The sequence below is a fragment of the Caretta caretta genome, chromosome 3, assembly GCF_965140235.1.
Source record: "Caretta caretta isolate rCarCar2 chromosome 3, rCarCar1.hap1, whole genome shotgun sequence".
Lineage (NCBI taxonomy): Eukaryota > Metazoa > Chordata > Testudines > Cheloniidae > Caretta > Caretta caretta.
This window is the reverse complement of record NC_134208.1, coordinates 38,049,298-38,064,820: the sequence shown is the minus strand read 5'-3', so window position 1 is coordinate 38,064,820 and position 15,523 is coordinate 38,049,298. Positions and strand designations below refer to the sequence as shown.

The window sequence follows — 15,523 nt, the reverse complement described above, 5'->3', positions numbered from 1 at the left end:
CTAAAATAAGTGTAACATATAGAAAATTTTAGACATTTTAATATGTTTTTTGTGATTTTTTTAAATTGATTTTCAGAAAGAAAAAGGCAACGAAAAGTACAGAAATGCAAATAACTTACAACTTTTGTACTTTTCAAATACTGCATGCTTCACTGGCTCTCCAGTATAATTATGGAACTATGCAATTTTGCAACTTGTCAAAGCAGCAAGACCAGACATACTACATAGACATAACATATTAGGGTGGGGGAACAGTAATCAAATAGGAGAAGTTTATACATGAATAGGAGGGGGAGGCAAGGCGAGGACTGGGGCGGGTGAGGGGGAAAGGGAGAGGAGAGGTTAAATGGAATGGAGGTCTGGCATTCTTTAAGCCATCTCAACATGTTTATATAGAAATGGGGTCCAAATTTCTTCAGGTTCATATAATTGCTGTCTACAGCAATAAGCTATTCTTTCTTTGGCTGCTAACTCAGACATAGTGGAATACTACTGCTCTATTCTTGGGCATAAGTAGGGCCCTACCAATTTCACGGCTATGAAAAACACATCCTGGACCATGAAATAAGCCCTTCCCCATGAAATCTGATGTCCTTTTGTTCGTAGGCATACCCCAGCAAAGGGGGCTCCCAGCTCCAGCTGGGTTGGGGAGGGACAGGACTTGTCCATCCCCTACACAGCTGCTCTGGGTGGGGAGGGGAACCAGACCAGAACCAGCAGCTCCAGAGCCCTCCTGCAGCTGGAGGAGGCTTGTGGATTTGGATCCGATCTTCCCTGTGCTGCTGGGTACACCCCAGCTGGGGGCTCCTAGCTGCTAGTCCAGGCAGGGCTGGGGCAGGACAGGATTTGATCTTTCCCTGCAGGGCTGCCCTTGGTCAATTTGGTAGGGCCCTAGGCATAAGCCCACAATTCCATTTTTGTAAAATCATGTACTTGGTGACTATTGCAGCTCTCAAGAACCAAAGTCTTGTGGCAGAGTTAAACCCAGTTTATAGGGCCTCATTTTTGGCTGAGGTTTGACTGTTGAAAACAGGGCAGTCTTTTTAACTCTTGAGTCCATCTCTTTTCACAGCTGCCTAACTATTGGACAGTCCCATAGTATGTGCATCAGGGTTCCTTCTTCTTTGTTACAGGGCCAGCTAACATCAGAAGTTAAGGCCTTCATCTTGTGCAACCTCTTTGGCGTCCCAGTAAATTTTGAATAATATCTTTTGTTGTATCAAACATAACCTGAGATCCACAAAGACATTTTTAACATTATGTAATATGCTCTGCCATTTGGATTCTTTTAAGGGCTCTGATAACTTCCCTTCCCATTCTTTCATGAACACCAAATTAATGAGATTCTTTTTCATTAGCAAAGTATACATAGTGGACATGGACCTGGGCTGTTTATGAAGCATTTCTAAGGTTCCCAGTAGTTGTGTGGCCTCTGGCAGTCCTAGGGCATCCGTACCAAACTGATATGTTAGCGAGTATCTTAGTTGTAAGTACTACCACTCCACTGAGGGTGGCAGGTTATAAGGTTGCTTCAATGTTAGAAAATGGACAAAGCCCTCATCACTGTCTAATTGGGAAAATGACTTGCAAATCTTGGTTACCCTAGGTAGGTGATTTTGCATGATTTCAATGTTGAAATTGAAACCTCTTAGCTAAGATAGGCCAGACCCTTTATGCAAATACATCCGACAAAGTGGGTATTCACCCACAAAAGCTTATGCTCCAATACGTCTGTTAGTCTATAAGGTGCCACAGGACTCTGCCATTTTTACAGACTCTTTAGATAGCCACCGCTGTAAGCACCTTGTTTTTCTCCCTCAGATAAAAAAAGAAATTGAGGAGACCTGCAGGGGGAATATAATTCATTAATACACATTCAGTTTCCACCCATGTGGGTATAAGGGTGCTAGCATGTTGGAATTGGTTTGATATCTGTGACATAATAAAATCATAATTGTGATTTTGTAGGTCTGGGAGCACAGTGCCTCCATTGGTTACAGGGAGCTGGAGTTTGTTAAGTGATAATTGTGGACGTTGATCAGGGCCCTGCAGGAAGGCTCTAATAATGCTATTAATTTTTTTTAAAATAAGGTTTTGGGATAAATACAGGTAGGCTCCTCGAAATCTGAAGTGGCCTAGGCAGAATAGTCATTGTTATTTTGTTAACCCTTCCTCACAGGTTCAGGGAGAGGGGATGCCACCTATTTGTCACTAATGATTTGAGAGAGTATAACATCTCAATTTATCTTCACTAGTTAATATTTCTTGAGATTTTTATACCTAGGTACACAGTTGCATTAGTTTACCTGTGGAAATTCCATGGAGAGAAAGCCCCTCTACATTTCAACTGGTAGATTTGGAGCAGTTCTAATTTTTTCCAATTCAGTTTGTAACCAGATATTGATTCAAATATTTGAATTAGTGATAAGAAGATAGTGATTGTTGCTTGTCACTTGGATATCAATTTTAGATTTTTAATAATCTCATAGTGAATACACTGAATACAGAAGCAAGTCTAATAATCATGTAAACATGGATTTATCTATGAGCACGCTCTCTGACTAGCATGTGTTGTGACAGCTCAGAGAACAGATGTTCCAACAAGAATATTATAATCAAGTTACCCTGATTGTAATAAATGGAAAATCAATACATTATCCTGTGGAGATTCTTTGAATAAACCTGGTTATGAAACTTCTATTCAGAAGGACTAAGTTCATCCTCTTGTTATGCCTAATGTTTTAATTTAAAAAGAGAGCAGCTAGCCAGATTCTGCTCTCATAATACACACTCGTGTGTGTGAATTGGGAGTGACTCTGTTGACATCAAAAGAGTTATGCCAGTGTAAAATGTTGTGAGTGAACCTTGCTGGATTAAATGAAAAATCTTAAACCTCAAAACTAGGAGCTCCCAGATTGTCACCACTATGTGGATGACAAAATCCATCTCAGCCTGAGTCTTTTCTCAGATATAAAGATATATTTCTCTTGAATGGGAGTTACACTGCTGTTCTGGAAGCAGAATTAGTCTCATAGTATTAATTTAATTCAGATAATCTCAGCCCCTTGTGCAAATTAGCATGGCTAATATAATATGTGCTGGTTTCCTAATGGTGGTACCCGAGCACAGTACACTCCATTATTACAAAACACACCATTTCATATCTCCAGCACATCAAAAATATACTATGCTGTGGGAGATGGTGCTGGGGAAAGGGGACGTCGCAGGGCTAAAGACGCCAAAAGAGGAATTCAGTCCTGTAAAAGCTATTGCTTTAACAAGCAAACAAAGCCAGAGGTTGCTTGGGAAAAGCAAACTGGTTGCTTGGGAAAAGATGGTTTCTTCAAGCAATCTTTGAGTCTAGTTAGTTTAGATTTTTAAATCTGTACTGCATCATTGTTTTGCCTCTTGGGTTCACTCTGGCATGCAGCTTAGTGCTTGATAACTTTTGATGTAATATAACTGGAGGGGACTCATGCCAAAACTTGACAATTGTATATACAATATGAATATATAGTGATGGGTTATGCAAACATACTGGGTCAGAAGGGGTTAAAAGACAGAACTGGCCCCAGGTAGTCCTGCCCCTCCAGCCCTGCAGAGCACGCTACAACTGGAGAAAGGGTTGAAAAGGGAGCATCCCAGCTCTGAAGGGGGGCGGCTGACTGAGCTACCCTGAAGGCTCCTCACAATGGCACCAGATTAGTCTCCCTGAGGGAACTGGACTCATATGCTGAGCCCAGTCGGGGCTTGTGACCGGAGTCCCAAGGGGAACCAATTGAAGTCACTCAATTAGAGTTAACTGCAAAGAATGAGTCAGACAATCCCCCAAACTGGTGGATATTCCAATACTTACATTTACCAAACCAGCACAAAACAGCTTCTATAATACCTCACTGGTTACCCAGAAGCCGACAACACAGTTCCCTTAAAGTAATCCAGCCTCAGGCCTCCACCCAGATACCTCAAGTATGATGAAGATTACTGAAAATCTTATATAAAAAAGTTCTACTAATCCCAAAGGATCGGACACATTACCTCCCAGGTTAATGAATGTTCCAGATCATACCCAAATACATGTTTACAGCCAATTCTTACTAACAAAACTAAAATTTATTTAAAAAGAAAAGAGAGGGAGCATTGGTTAAAACATCAGTACACATTCAGACATGAGTCAATCTTGAGATTCAGATTCATAGGAGAGATGGTGAGCTTTGTAGATGCAAAGAGTTCTTTCAGAAATAGTTCATAGGTTATAGTCCAATGTTTATATTCAGGGTGGCCCAGTCAGGACTGGGATCTCAGTCCTTATGGCTTCGGCTTCCCCTGCATGAAGCCTCAAGCAGATCTGAGATAAAAAGGATTGGGACACAAACATCTTTATACAGTTTTAGGCCTTCTTGTGACAGCTTGTAGTTCTTCAGAGAGCAATAGGCACTCATGTGGACTTGGAAGTGGACCCATTTCCTAAGTATCGCCGGTAATTATTCACAGAGACTAACATAAGGCAATTGCCTGTTTTTCTACCATTCGCAGATGATTTGCTATATATTTCAAAGAGAGATGAACACAGCGATATCCTATGTTTACAGTTCATTTAAATGTTAAAATGTCCTTTTGATCTCTGAATTAACAGAATATAGCATAGATAGGGACTGTTTGATTACATTGTTGACCTCTACCAATATATATGTAAATATACAAAACCACAAACATTATCTCCCCATATATCTTTAAGGGTTGAATTTGAGTCATTTATCCTGCAGGATGCTTATACTTAACGCTTTCTGGTCATGCGTCACAGGGCTGATACCTGGTTTCCTTTTCATCTTATCTTGTACCAGAAGCCAAGAGAGAAAAGCAGTGGCAGGAAGTGACTCATGGAGGGTAATTCAGAGGGCACCTTCTGGGGCTAGATATTGTTGACCCTCCTAGTGCCCTGGGTCAGAGCCCAGTGGAGTAGGCAGACCCAGGTTCCCCTACCACTACCCCTACTACAGGAGTGACCCAAAACCCCTGTACACCTCACCACACCTCTGATTAAAGGAGGACTAGGATTGCAAACCCTTCCCTCTGGGAGGTGGCACTAGGTGGTGCTAACCAGTAGGCCACCTCAGGGGTGCTGTAACAATTTTTATAGCAGGGATGCTGAGAGCATTTGACCCAAATTGTATATAAAGGAATCCACTTCAAGCCAGGGGGTGCGGCAGCACCCACAGAACCCCTATTTCTAGCATCTTCGGGCCACCTAATCCACCATGGACTCTATTGCTTATAATAAAGTATATTTAAAATGGTATATACACCATTTATATATACCATAAATATATACAATAGATATTACAGAGTCAATAAAATTAATTACTGAGTCAATAATATTAACAGGTGTTCAAATATTTCATTCTAATAATAGCTTTAGTAGGTAACTCTTTGCACAATTTTTGGCTGGTAATTTTAAGTTACTCACCATTTCTGTGTGTTAATGCTGAAGACATGGTAGATTGCCATTTCCGTTCCAAACAATCTCTTCTGTCATTTTAGGTAAATATGTGTGTGTTACGATATATAAGATTATCAACCGGAAAACTTGTGCATTTGTATTACGTCCTAGACAGTGAGAGAGGGATGTTGATGTGGGAAAATATATTATACTGATAGCCTCACTTGTCCACTGCTGTTGGAAAAAAGACTGACTTACATCAGAGCAATGGGAAATTGTCTTTAAGAAGATGTGTGCTTTGTTTTATATTGAGGATTCAAGTTGATAGTTGACCTCACAGATGGGTGTGACTTAAAGTGAAAAGCTGGATAGAACCAACACTAGTGCTAGGAACAGAAGGAAACTAATGCATTTATTTTAATTTCTCTTTTTTTTCTTTTTTTTTTTTACATTTGTATGCACATTGATTTGTTCCTCAAAGTGTCTTCAGAGCAGGCTTGAAAAATCTTTGGGCTTTTGGGAGATGTTGAGACTACATGTGTTCAGACTATAAAGTATTCTTCCCACATAATTTCTTCAAGAAATTATAGATCTTTCTGAGCTACCGCACAGTTGTCCTATCTATCAGCTGTGTGAAAAGCAGATAGTATATAACTAAAGGGGAAAAAACAAGGAAGAATAAAACGGTTCTGTAGCTATTTTTGTAATGATACACTTCTGCTGTGCTTATTTTTGAGTCTCAAAATCTGTTGTCCTGGAAAATTTTGGAGATCGCTCAGTGAAGGGACAGTTATTCACTTTGTGTGTAACTGTCTCTCCTTTGAATTCAACAGACTGCTAGACAAAAATAGTAGAATGATGATCCTTCACCCATTCATTCTTCAAGCCAGTCTGGAGTCTCCAGCAAAGCAGTTCAATTGGCCCCTCACTGCAAGGCCCAAGATTCAGTGTGGACCCATCCCTAGGTTCCACCCTTTTCTGCATATACACACAAACTTGCCCTAAGCTTGTATTTCATGCCAATTGGGTCAGGGAATGTGGAGCAATGAGAAATATACAAGCCTTTCAGTCTCCAGAGTTCCCTCTTTTACTTCATAAAGTAAACACCTGTAAGATTAGGTGTTAGCAAGCTCTCGGCTGGGATGGTCCTCTCCTCAAAGGCAGTCACCAGCAGCAAAAATGGAGTCTGAAATTTAGTATTACATAGTAATATCGCTGGCAGTGAAGAAGGGCTGCATATTTCAGTAGCCAGCAAATCTTATGTTGGCAACTACAGGACATATCTTAGCATTAGCTTGTACACATATTTCCCTTTCCAACTTTATAAACATTTTTTTACAACTTTCTGATAGTTTTATACCTCCGATACTGAAGCCCCCTGAAAGCTCCTTCTCAATTTTTGTCAGCCATGGTTCCTCCATAGTCAGCCTAGATGTCGACTTGCCATATGCTTCTACTTGCCCTCTTTTTCATGGACTTATCTGGAGAAATGCACCTTTCAGAACCTTAATTCCCAACACTCTCAGGCTCGGCACAGAAAATGTACAGACTCTTCAGCAAGACTCAGAAGTGTTGTATTATAAACCAGTAAAACAATACTCCAGGTGCCGTTTCATGCAACCTGATCTTTACAATAAATACATCCATATTTCAGTTATTTTTTGGCAATTGTATTCTCACAGAAATATTTTGAATAAAGCCATGGAAGTCAAAATGGCAGTTTGTGAAAAATTACTTTCTGATCTATTGTGTGTTAACTTTTAAGACAAGCATTCCAAGACATGTTCATGTAGAATTCTGAACCCTTTCAGTCATATTTCTGATTAATTACTTACTCCAGCTGAGCTAATTCATTCCATTAAGCTCCAGGATAGCTTCTTGTTTTAAGAGCAGAACTGTAAAGCGTTTATAATGCCGAGAACAAAGGTTACTGGGAAGCTTCTCTTTTCATTTCACATGAAATATTATGGTGGTGCGGAGGAAATCTTAATGTAAATTGGGATATTTGTAAAATGCTTTGGAAACTAGAGAAGATAACAATATATGCTTCTTAAAAATCTCTTCTGGCAGTGGTAGCCATGCTAAGGATAGCAGGAATACAAGTGGTATGTTGCTAATTTCTTTTTAAAAGACGGACACAAAATTAGACTGTCAGAAGGCCATGTTCAAAAGGTGCATATGACAGCAGAGAGAGGAAGGAGCCAGGCACTGTGGGATCCAGTGAACTCAAAGAAAAACAACCACTGTCCTATAACCATAACCAAGGAGAGGAGGAAACAGCCCTTGGCAAGAGAACATAATTGTATTTTGCTGAAATTGTAAGTATCAATAGTATAGTGCAGGGTAATTTGGCCAGGTGGGGTATTAGTCCTTTCAGACCTATCTCTCAATAGGGCCATTTTCACCTGGAGTTTCTTGAAATACCTATCACTTGTAATCCAAAGACAAAAAATTTGCTCTTCAGAACTATTTTCAGGAGCCACAGGGGTAAGTCATCCTTGACATAGAAGAATTAACATTATCCAAGCAGAGGGATGGGGTGAACTCCAGTCAGAATTTTAACAAGGGACTCAGTGAACCCTCATGAGTTTCCCTTAAGCACATATCTATGGAATATTCATACATGGAGTTTTGAGTTTGTCAAATCCCTCTCTGATTTAATTACAAGACTGTTAATGAGCAAAGCTCAAATTAATAAATCACAGTGTCTTTATGGTTTCTTTATTGGTCAAGGAAGAGCGATACTGGGCCCATAATGAACACAAAATGTTCAAATTTGGCTTTGTATCTAAATTTGAGGCTGTTTCTAGACCTCCTTACTGTTTCTTGATCCTCTAGGATGGAATACCAGCACTTCCTAGTCTCTCTATCTGTACTCCTGTCTTACATTTCCCCCCCTCCCTCTGCCTTGTTCACAGAGAATTATCTGGTTGTCAACTGAGTGTAGGATAGGATGACTGAATGTTTTGTGACCTGCACAGAAGTCTTTGAATATCATGACAGAATTGCATCTTTGCATCTCTCTATCTAGTAACATCAAGAGAGAACAGAGGGAGATATATCCATGATATGGGGGGTATGGGAGTGTATCTCAGTGAATGGGTGGAAACCACCAATTTGTGAGACAGTGGCAAGGACAATTCAACCAAAAGGAGGTTGCCCTTGAATTGGAATTGGTTAGGATTATGATTTGCACTTGCTGTTTGATGCTAACAGAAGGATAAAAAAAAGTTCAGAAGCCCATGAATATTGGGGTTCCACAGTGAGGGAGTTATCTTACAGAAAGGATACTTTGAAAGAATGTCTGGGCAAAAGCCTTCTATTAGCATGTACATGAGAATCCCTGAAGCCAGTGTAAGGAATAGGAAGAGAAAATATTCTCTCTCTCAGTTGTCTAGAGGCTTGGTGTTCAACAATTTCAAACACAAAAATTTAGTATTAAATGCCAAATCCAAGTCTTTTACTTCCTGCTTCTAGTTGTGTAGAAAATTCTGCAAGAACCAATAAGTGTATATGCACATGATGAGAGAAATTATGGAGGAGTAAGGGTGAGAAATTAACTTTTTAGAACTTCAGAAATGTTTGGTTTGTATGCAAGATGAAATGTAGGAATCCAAACATTCTGTTTTATGTAGACACATTCTCCCAGGCTGGCTTCCTCCAAAAAATATCTCGGCTACATCAGCAAATACTTGTTCTGTACTTTTACAATAATGTAATAGAGTTGATTCTTGAAAATACAATATAAATATTATATCCAATAAGAGCTGTAGCAAAAAGTCATGAAGCAAATGAAACTGCTCCCTGCAGTACTGATGCTGTTGGATAACTTCATTTCATAAATTGTTTATATTGTTTGGTCAAAAAATGTTATTTGCTATAAGTTACTACATACTGTAAGTTAGGTCTGATGTTGGGCTCTAGCTGAGAGCATGTAGAAAGCTTGATTAAGGCTGTCACATTTTTAGCCATTCTCTGTTGTATTTTTATTAATGATGATATAGTGTCCAAATGGTAGAAACTCCAAGACAATTTTTTCTCTTTGATGTTATAGCTCAAAGGGTTGGCAGTTGTCACATAATCCTATGAGTCAGAAGATCAGACGAATTAACCTTGCCAGTCAGCCTGAGAATGGTGGTTAATTTGTTGACCTCAGTATTTTTGTGTAGTGTATCAAGTTGAGGGAGGGGAAATATCTCAACTGTAAAAAGCATGTTCCAGCATTTTCCAACATGAAAAAAAAAGGAAATTTTTTTCCTATTATTGATATATATTGCAAATTATGAACACAAAGTTTTTCAACAATAGTATATTTAATAATTTGTGGTATTTCACTTCACCTCTGTAAATAATGAATAGAGGTGTGCAACTAATAAATAATGAATAATATACAAATATGATGAATTCAACATCTCTTTCTTCTGATGGAATGAATACCTGTTTGCATAACTCTATTTCCTTGTGTGTATTTATCTGTTGTTTATTCAATGAATTTTTGCACACATTTTTAGTCTATGGATTAACAGCAAAGAGTTTTCTGCAGGAGTATTCAATTCTTGACATTCAACATTTGAACCGGATTGGGTAGTTATGATTGGTTACATAAATTACATACTAATTGTGTCTGTTGACAGTGTTGACAGTGACTATGTATTTTATACCCAATGGAACAGCTTGAAAAGAATTGAGAGATACCCACCCCAGAACACTTAGGTTCAAGTCCCTGATTCAAATCAGACAGAGTGGGTATTTGAACCTGCCTCTCCCACATTACACATGAGTGCTCTAACCACTGGGATACTGGCTACTCCTCTTTTGTGTGGATTAGGTGTGTTCTGGGAACACAGACTGGCTCAAGCCCAACAGGTAAATGCTTAGTTTATGAATCTCACTGGGATTTAGGTGCTGAACAGCTCTGTGGTGTCAGGATTTAGGCAGCTTTACACATGCCCACTGGCAGAAATTTAGGTACTGAGGGACTTTTGGCAGTAGCTAAGTGTGGTTTTGTGAATGCCAGTGGTGCCTACAGATTAGATTTGAGGATTTAAGTGTCTAACTGCCCCTTTAGTCACCTAAGTCCCCCTTGTGAATCTAGCCCTAAGTACCTACATGAGAAACAGAAATTTGATAATTGAGGGCTCCTTAATCTAGCCAACAAAGATACAACAATATACAATGGTTGGAAGCAGAAGCCGGAGATTTTACAGTAGAAATAAAGCACACATTTTTAAAAGTTTGTGTTATTAACCATTGGAACTATTTACCAAGTGTTAGTGGATTCTCTATCACTTGCCTTTTTAAAATCAAAATTGGATTATTTTTCTATAAAATATTCTCTAGTTCAAACAGAAATTAATTCAGGGAAGACCTGTGGCCCATGTCATGCAGGAGGGCTGACTAGATTATCATAGTGGTCCCTTTTGGTTTTACAATCTATGAATCAATTGTACTCCAATCCTTGTAGGGAAGAAATCAACTAAGAAAATGAGTAAAAATAGGGTTAACAATACTTGATTTACAGATGTATTGTGAAGTTTAATGAATATCTTTAAAATGCAAGTTATGTATAGTTGGACAAAATGTGCTATAAAGTTGCCAAGTATTATCATTATCTTTATATTTGAAGCAGTTTTACATGAAGCAGAATTATGCATAGAACTCCTCTTAGTAACAGGAAGAGCATCGTAAACTACTTTGAAAATTTACTCAATACACTCCATTGAAAAACAAACCAAAAACCTACTATAAATTCAGGTGAGATATGAAATAGCAATTAGATTAGGTTAGATGTATAGGGTCATTAAAAGATAATTATCAGTTTGTTACCAGAAGCACCAGTTTAATTACACAATTAAATTTTAGATTGTTTTCATTATATATAGAAATCTTACAATAATTCCACTTTACCTGGTCATTTTTAGATATTTCATTGAAGCCTGATTCATTTTGAATCTAGTGCAAAGAACAGCAGAAAAACCTTGAGGACCCTATGGATTAATTGTAAATATGTTTGCAAAAACTTTGAATAATTCAGATAGTAATATGCTGTGCTAAATTATAAGCATCAGGTTATGTACCTCTTTACATTGTAAACAGGACTAGAAGATCTTAATATGAAAAGGATATTAAACAAATGATGAAATATTACTAAATGTGATATAATTTAGCTGTGCATATATACATTTTATTCTTTTCATGTAAAATAGAAAACAAGTTGACATTTAACACATTATTCACAATGCAACACACTAATGTGCTGTGGAAGGACAGTAACAGTGCTAATAAAACCAGAATACAATCCTATGAGTATTAGCAAATTATTTAAATCCTAGGTGGTTCAAATCAGAACCATAAATCCAAACACCTCTGAACTTTGGAAATATTTGGCTCGAGATCTGAATCTTTTGGCCTGCACCTATTTTTATTATTATGTTATGGGAGAGTTCTGTAGAATTGACTAGGAATGAAACTAATCAGATTCTAGAAGTTATTCACATTGCATACATAGAGAATTTTATCCCTGCTATAATGTAAAATTCTGTTGTCTGTCTGATTTAAAATCTCTAAAGAAGGTTGTCATTCTGTATTATATTTTCTAGGAATGTTCCATCTGAAAAAGCCAAGCACCTTTGAAGTCTGGTAAAACACAGATTAGAATTCAGTGGCGTGGCTGAGAACCATCTTTTTTAAAGATCTATACTTCCCTTTTCCCCAGAAATTTAGTAAAGGCATCATTCCATATAATGAGCAGATCAGTCTCACACTGATATTTCCCATCTGAGTCTTCAGTCATTTGCCCTATGCATATTCTCTCAGCTCTGTTTTCTTGCATTCTCTTAGGCAGTGAGAATTACCTGGCTACAAAAATCCAAATAATAGTGATTCAGCTAAATACAGAGCTGGTAAATCCACATGTGTGTTCCGTTTGTTGCAATCATATGGAATGCTGTTGCATTATGTGAGGGCCAGTCTGTCTTTGGGTTGTACCAGAACAAAGTTTTTGAAAGGCCCACATAGTCTGACTTCCTCTCCTGTTAAACTGGCAACTCAGCAGCTGAGATGAAATCCTGGTACTATTGAAATCAATGCAAAGCTCCCATTGACTTCAGTGGGCCTCGGTTTCACCCTTAATGCTTTCTGCTGTTGCTAATTCCTGGATAAAGACAGGTAAATAATAGTGTATCTGTCTCACATGCTACTTCATAAAACAGCTGAAAATATCATGATGTGATCCAATCCAGATACATCTAAAACAGGCCAGATCTTCAGCTGGTGTAAATCAATACAGTTCCAATGACTAGAGTGATGTTACACTGATTTGTACCATCTTGGAATGTGCTCCACACAGAGAGGGGAGACCGGGGTTCAAGTCCCTGCTTCAATGAATATTTCATTATTTCATGCAAAATGGAACAAACTTTTAAAAAGCATTTCTTTAATGATATCCAGTCATCCTGAACAGAGGCACCATGGCCAGGACTTTGGAAAAGATATTTTGCACTTCTATGACACTCTGGTACTCAGACTGATGGATTGCCAAATTTTTTAAGTGAAGGCGCTGTATACTTGCATATAGACATAGATTTAATTGACCCTATTGCAAAAATCCTTGATATAGAGGGAGTCCTGGGCCCAATAATCACATCTAAATCAAAATGCTACCCACCTGCAGCAACAGGTGGGCGAAATTGAAGGGGCTGGTAGTGAAAGGGGGACAGTCCCAGTAGCAAGGATGGCAGACGTTTGCCAAGGGACAATAGTAGCTCCTCCCCTGGGAGACTCTGGCACCCATTGGCCAGCTGGGAGAGAGGGGTGCTGAATGGCCATATTCCCCAGTTCCCAGGGTTTAGCTCAGTGCAGGGGCCATATGGAGCCTCCGCCCACCCTACCCACCTGAACTAGGAATGGGCATCCAGCCTGACAGATGCCACGGGTCTGGCTGATCCCCTGTTTAGGAGGTCAGGAAGGAATTTTTTCTCCAGTGTGCCAACTGGTAGAGAATCAGGGAGCTTTATGCCTTCCTCACAGCACCTTCAAGCCACAGTGCGTTAAGTAGGAACATGCATAGTACATAACTGGGGTGGTGGTGTTTATTTGTTGCAACTTGTAGCCAGTTTCCAGTGCAGTTAAGAGAAGAAAATGAACATTTCCCAGATTAAAAGACCTGTGATTTGGGGGATGGTCCTTGGGCTAATGTGATAGGGTGAGACCTTGTGGCCTTTGTGGGCCAACGTCAAACCTTGTGTCCATCACAGGTCTAAGTCCCTACCCTATTGTGTTCCCCCCCCACACAGCAGGTGGAGGGTACTAGGAAGCAGAGAGCGCTGAGTCCTGAGGGGTAGGCTGACAAGTACCACCTACGTTTATGGGGTGTGTGGTAAGGAGCCCTCTAATCCTGGTGCCAGTTAATGGGTTATGTGGTAAGGAGCCCTGTAACTCCCTCACTAGAACGAATTAAATGCCTGGTATAGGACAGTATGGGTGATGAGTGGGTAGCCTTGTGTTAAAGTTTAATAAAAGTTGTGGCCTGCCATTTAATTCCATGCATGTGTCTGTCCTCACTTTGCCGCTGCATCCACATCAATTACAGGGATATTGAAATCTGAACAACTCCTTTCTGCTATGTGTATTGCACTTTAGAACAAGGTTGCTTTTAATGTATAATGTCTTAAAGCTCATGTATCTTTTAATTTTTCTCTTAACAGCATTTTTCCAGGTTGGACTTAGGCATTGCATGGCATTGAGCATCACAGCGTTTAACTTTTAGGCATCTAGAAAAATCACAAGAACAACAGTGCAATTCAAAAAAGCTTAGGCTCCCTATACAATTAATAGGGAGAGAGAGGCGCCTTACAATGTAATCCACAGAAGCCAGCACACTAGGTGGGGACCCACGTAAGCTAACGAGTGGGAGATGCCAAGGAGAAGGGGTTGGGGGGTGTTAAGCCCCTCCCCTCTCTGAGATAGCTGCCCTATCTCTGCTAGTGATCCACAAATGGGAAGCAGCCACTGGGAGTCAAGCGGCTTAGATGCCTAAGCTGCTTCTTGAAATGAGTTTGATGCCTGTCTCACTAAACACAAAACAGGGGATGCTCACGTTATAACTTTTAGTCTCGTGCTTAGAGCACATGCTTGGGGTGTGGGAGACCCAAGTTCAATTCCCATCCCCCTTTGGCAGAGAGGGAGAAAGGATTTGAAGAAGGGTCTCCCACCATTCAGGAGAGCGCTCTAACCACTGAGCTGTAGGATAGTCTGATATGGGGCTCTCTCACTCTCTCGTTTAAGCTGTTCAACTGTGGATAAATACTGAAATAGATGTGGGGAGGGGGGTCAGGAAATGAATCTGTTGTCGTGTGGTTAGGGCACCCACCTGGTTTAAGTGGGTTGCATCTGTGGAATGGAGAAAGAAAAGTATATTTATTAATAATGTCCTTAATGTACTGTTTATTAATACCACGTGTTGCCTTTCAATCTAGTTATCCTTTTTAATAGATTTTTTAAAACATTATGTCACATCTATGATTAGCAAGGAGTCAGACTTATTCAAAATGCATTATATGAAAAATAGAAATGTTGACATAAGAAAAATTCCAAAGGATGCATTAAAAGTCAAAAATACATGTATTTTGTATTCTAGCCCTTGTAAGCTTCAAGCTAGACAAAAAAGCATCTCTTTGAGGCTTTTATATGGAAACATATTACTGAGCAAGATTCTACAGTCTCTACAAATCTAAGGCCTTTAGTTCTAGATCCCTCCCACAATATTATACCAAGTGTGCTGTAATATTTCTTTGTCCCTTATATCGAATGTATACTCTTCTCTTCATCTCTGCCTCCTCCTTCTCAGAGTTGTTATATTCTAAGTATGGGGTCTTCAAACACAGTATTGGACTGCCATAAATATAAAGGGAAGGCTAACCACCTTTAAATCCCTCCTGGTGAGAGGAAAAACCCTTTCACCGTTAAAGGGTTAAGAAGCTAAAGATAACCTCACTGGCACCTGACCAAAATGACCAATGAGGAGACAAGATACTTTCAAACCTGGAGGAGGGAGGGAACAAAGGGTTCTCTCTTTCTGTGTGT

At 39.4% G+C, this 15,523-nt stretch overlaps 1 protein-coding gene across 5 annotated transcripts in view; it reads left to right on the top strand.

The window, feature by feature from the left end:
- The window catches only part of SNTG2 (syntrophin gamma 2), a 487,892-nt gene that overhangs the window by 432,781 nt on the left and 39,588 nt on the right, over positions 1 to 15,523 (top strand). The window lies entirely within an intron of this gene.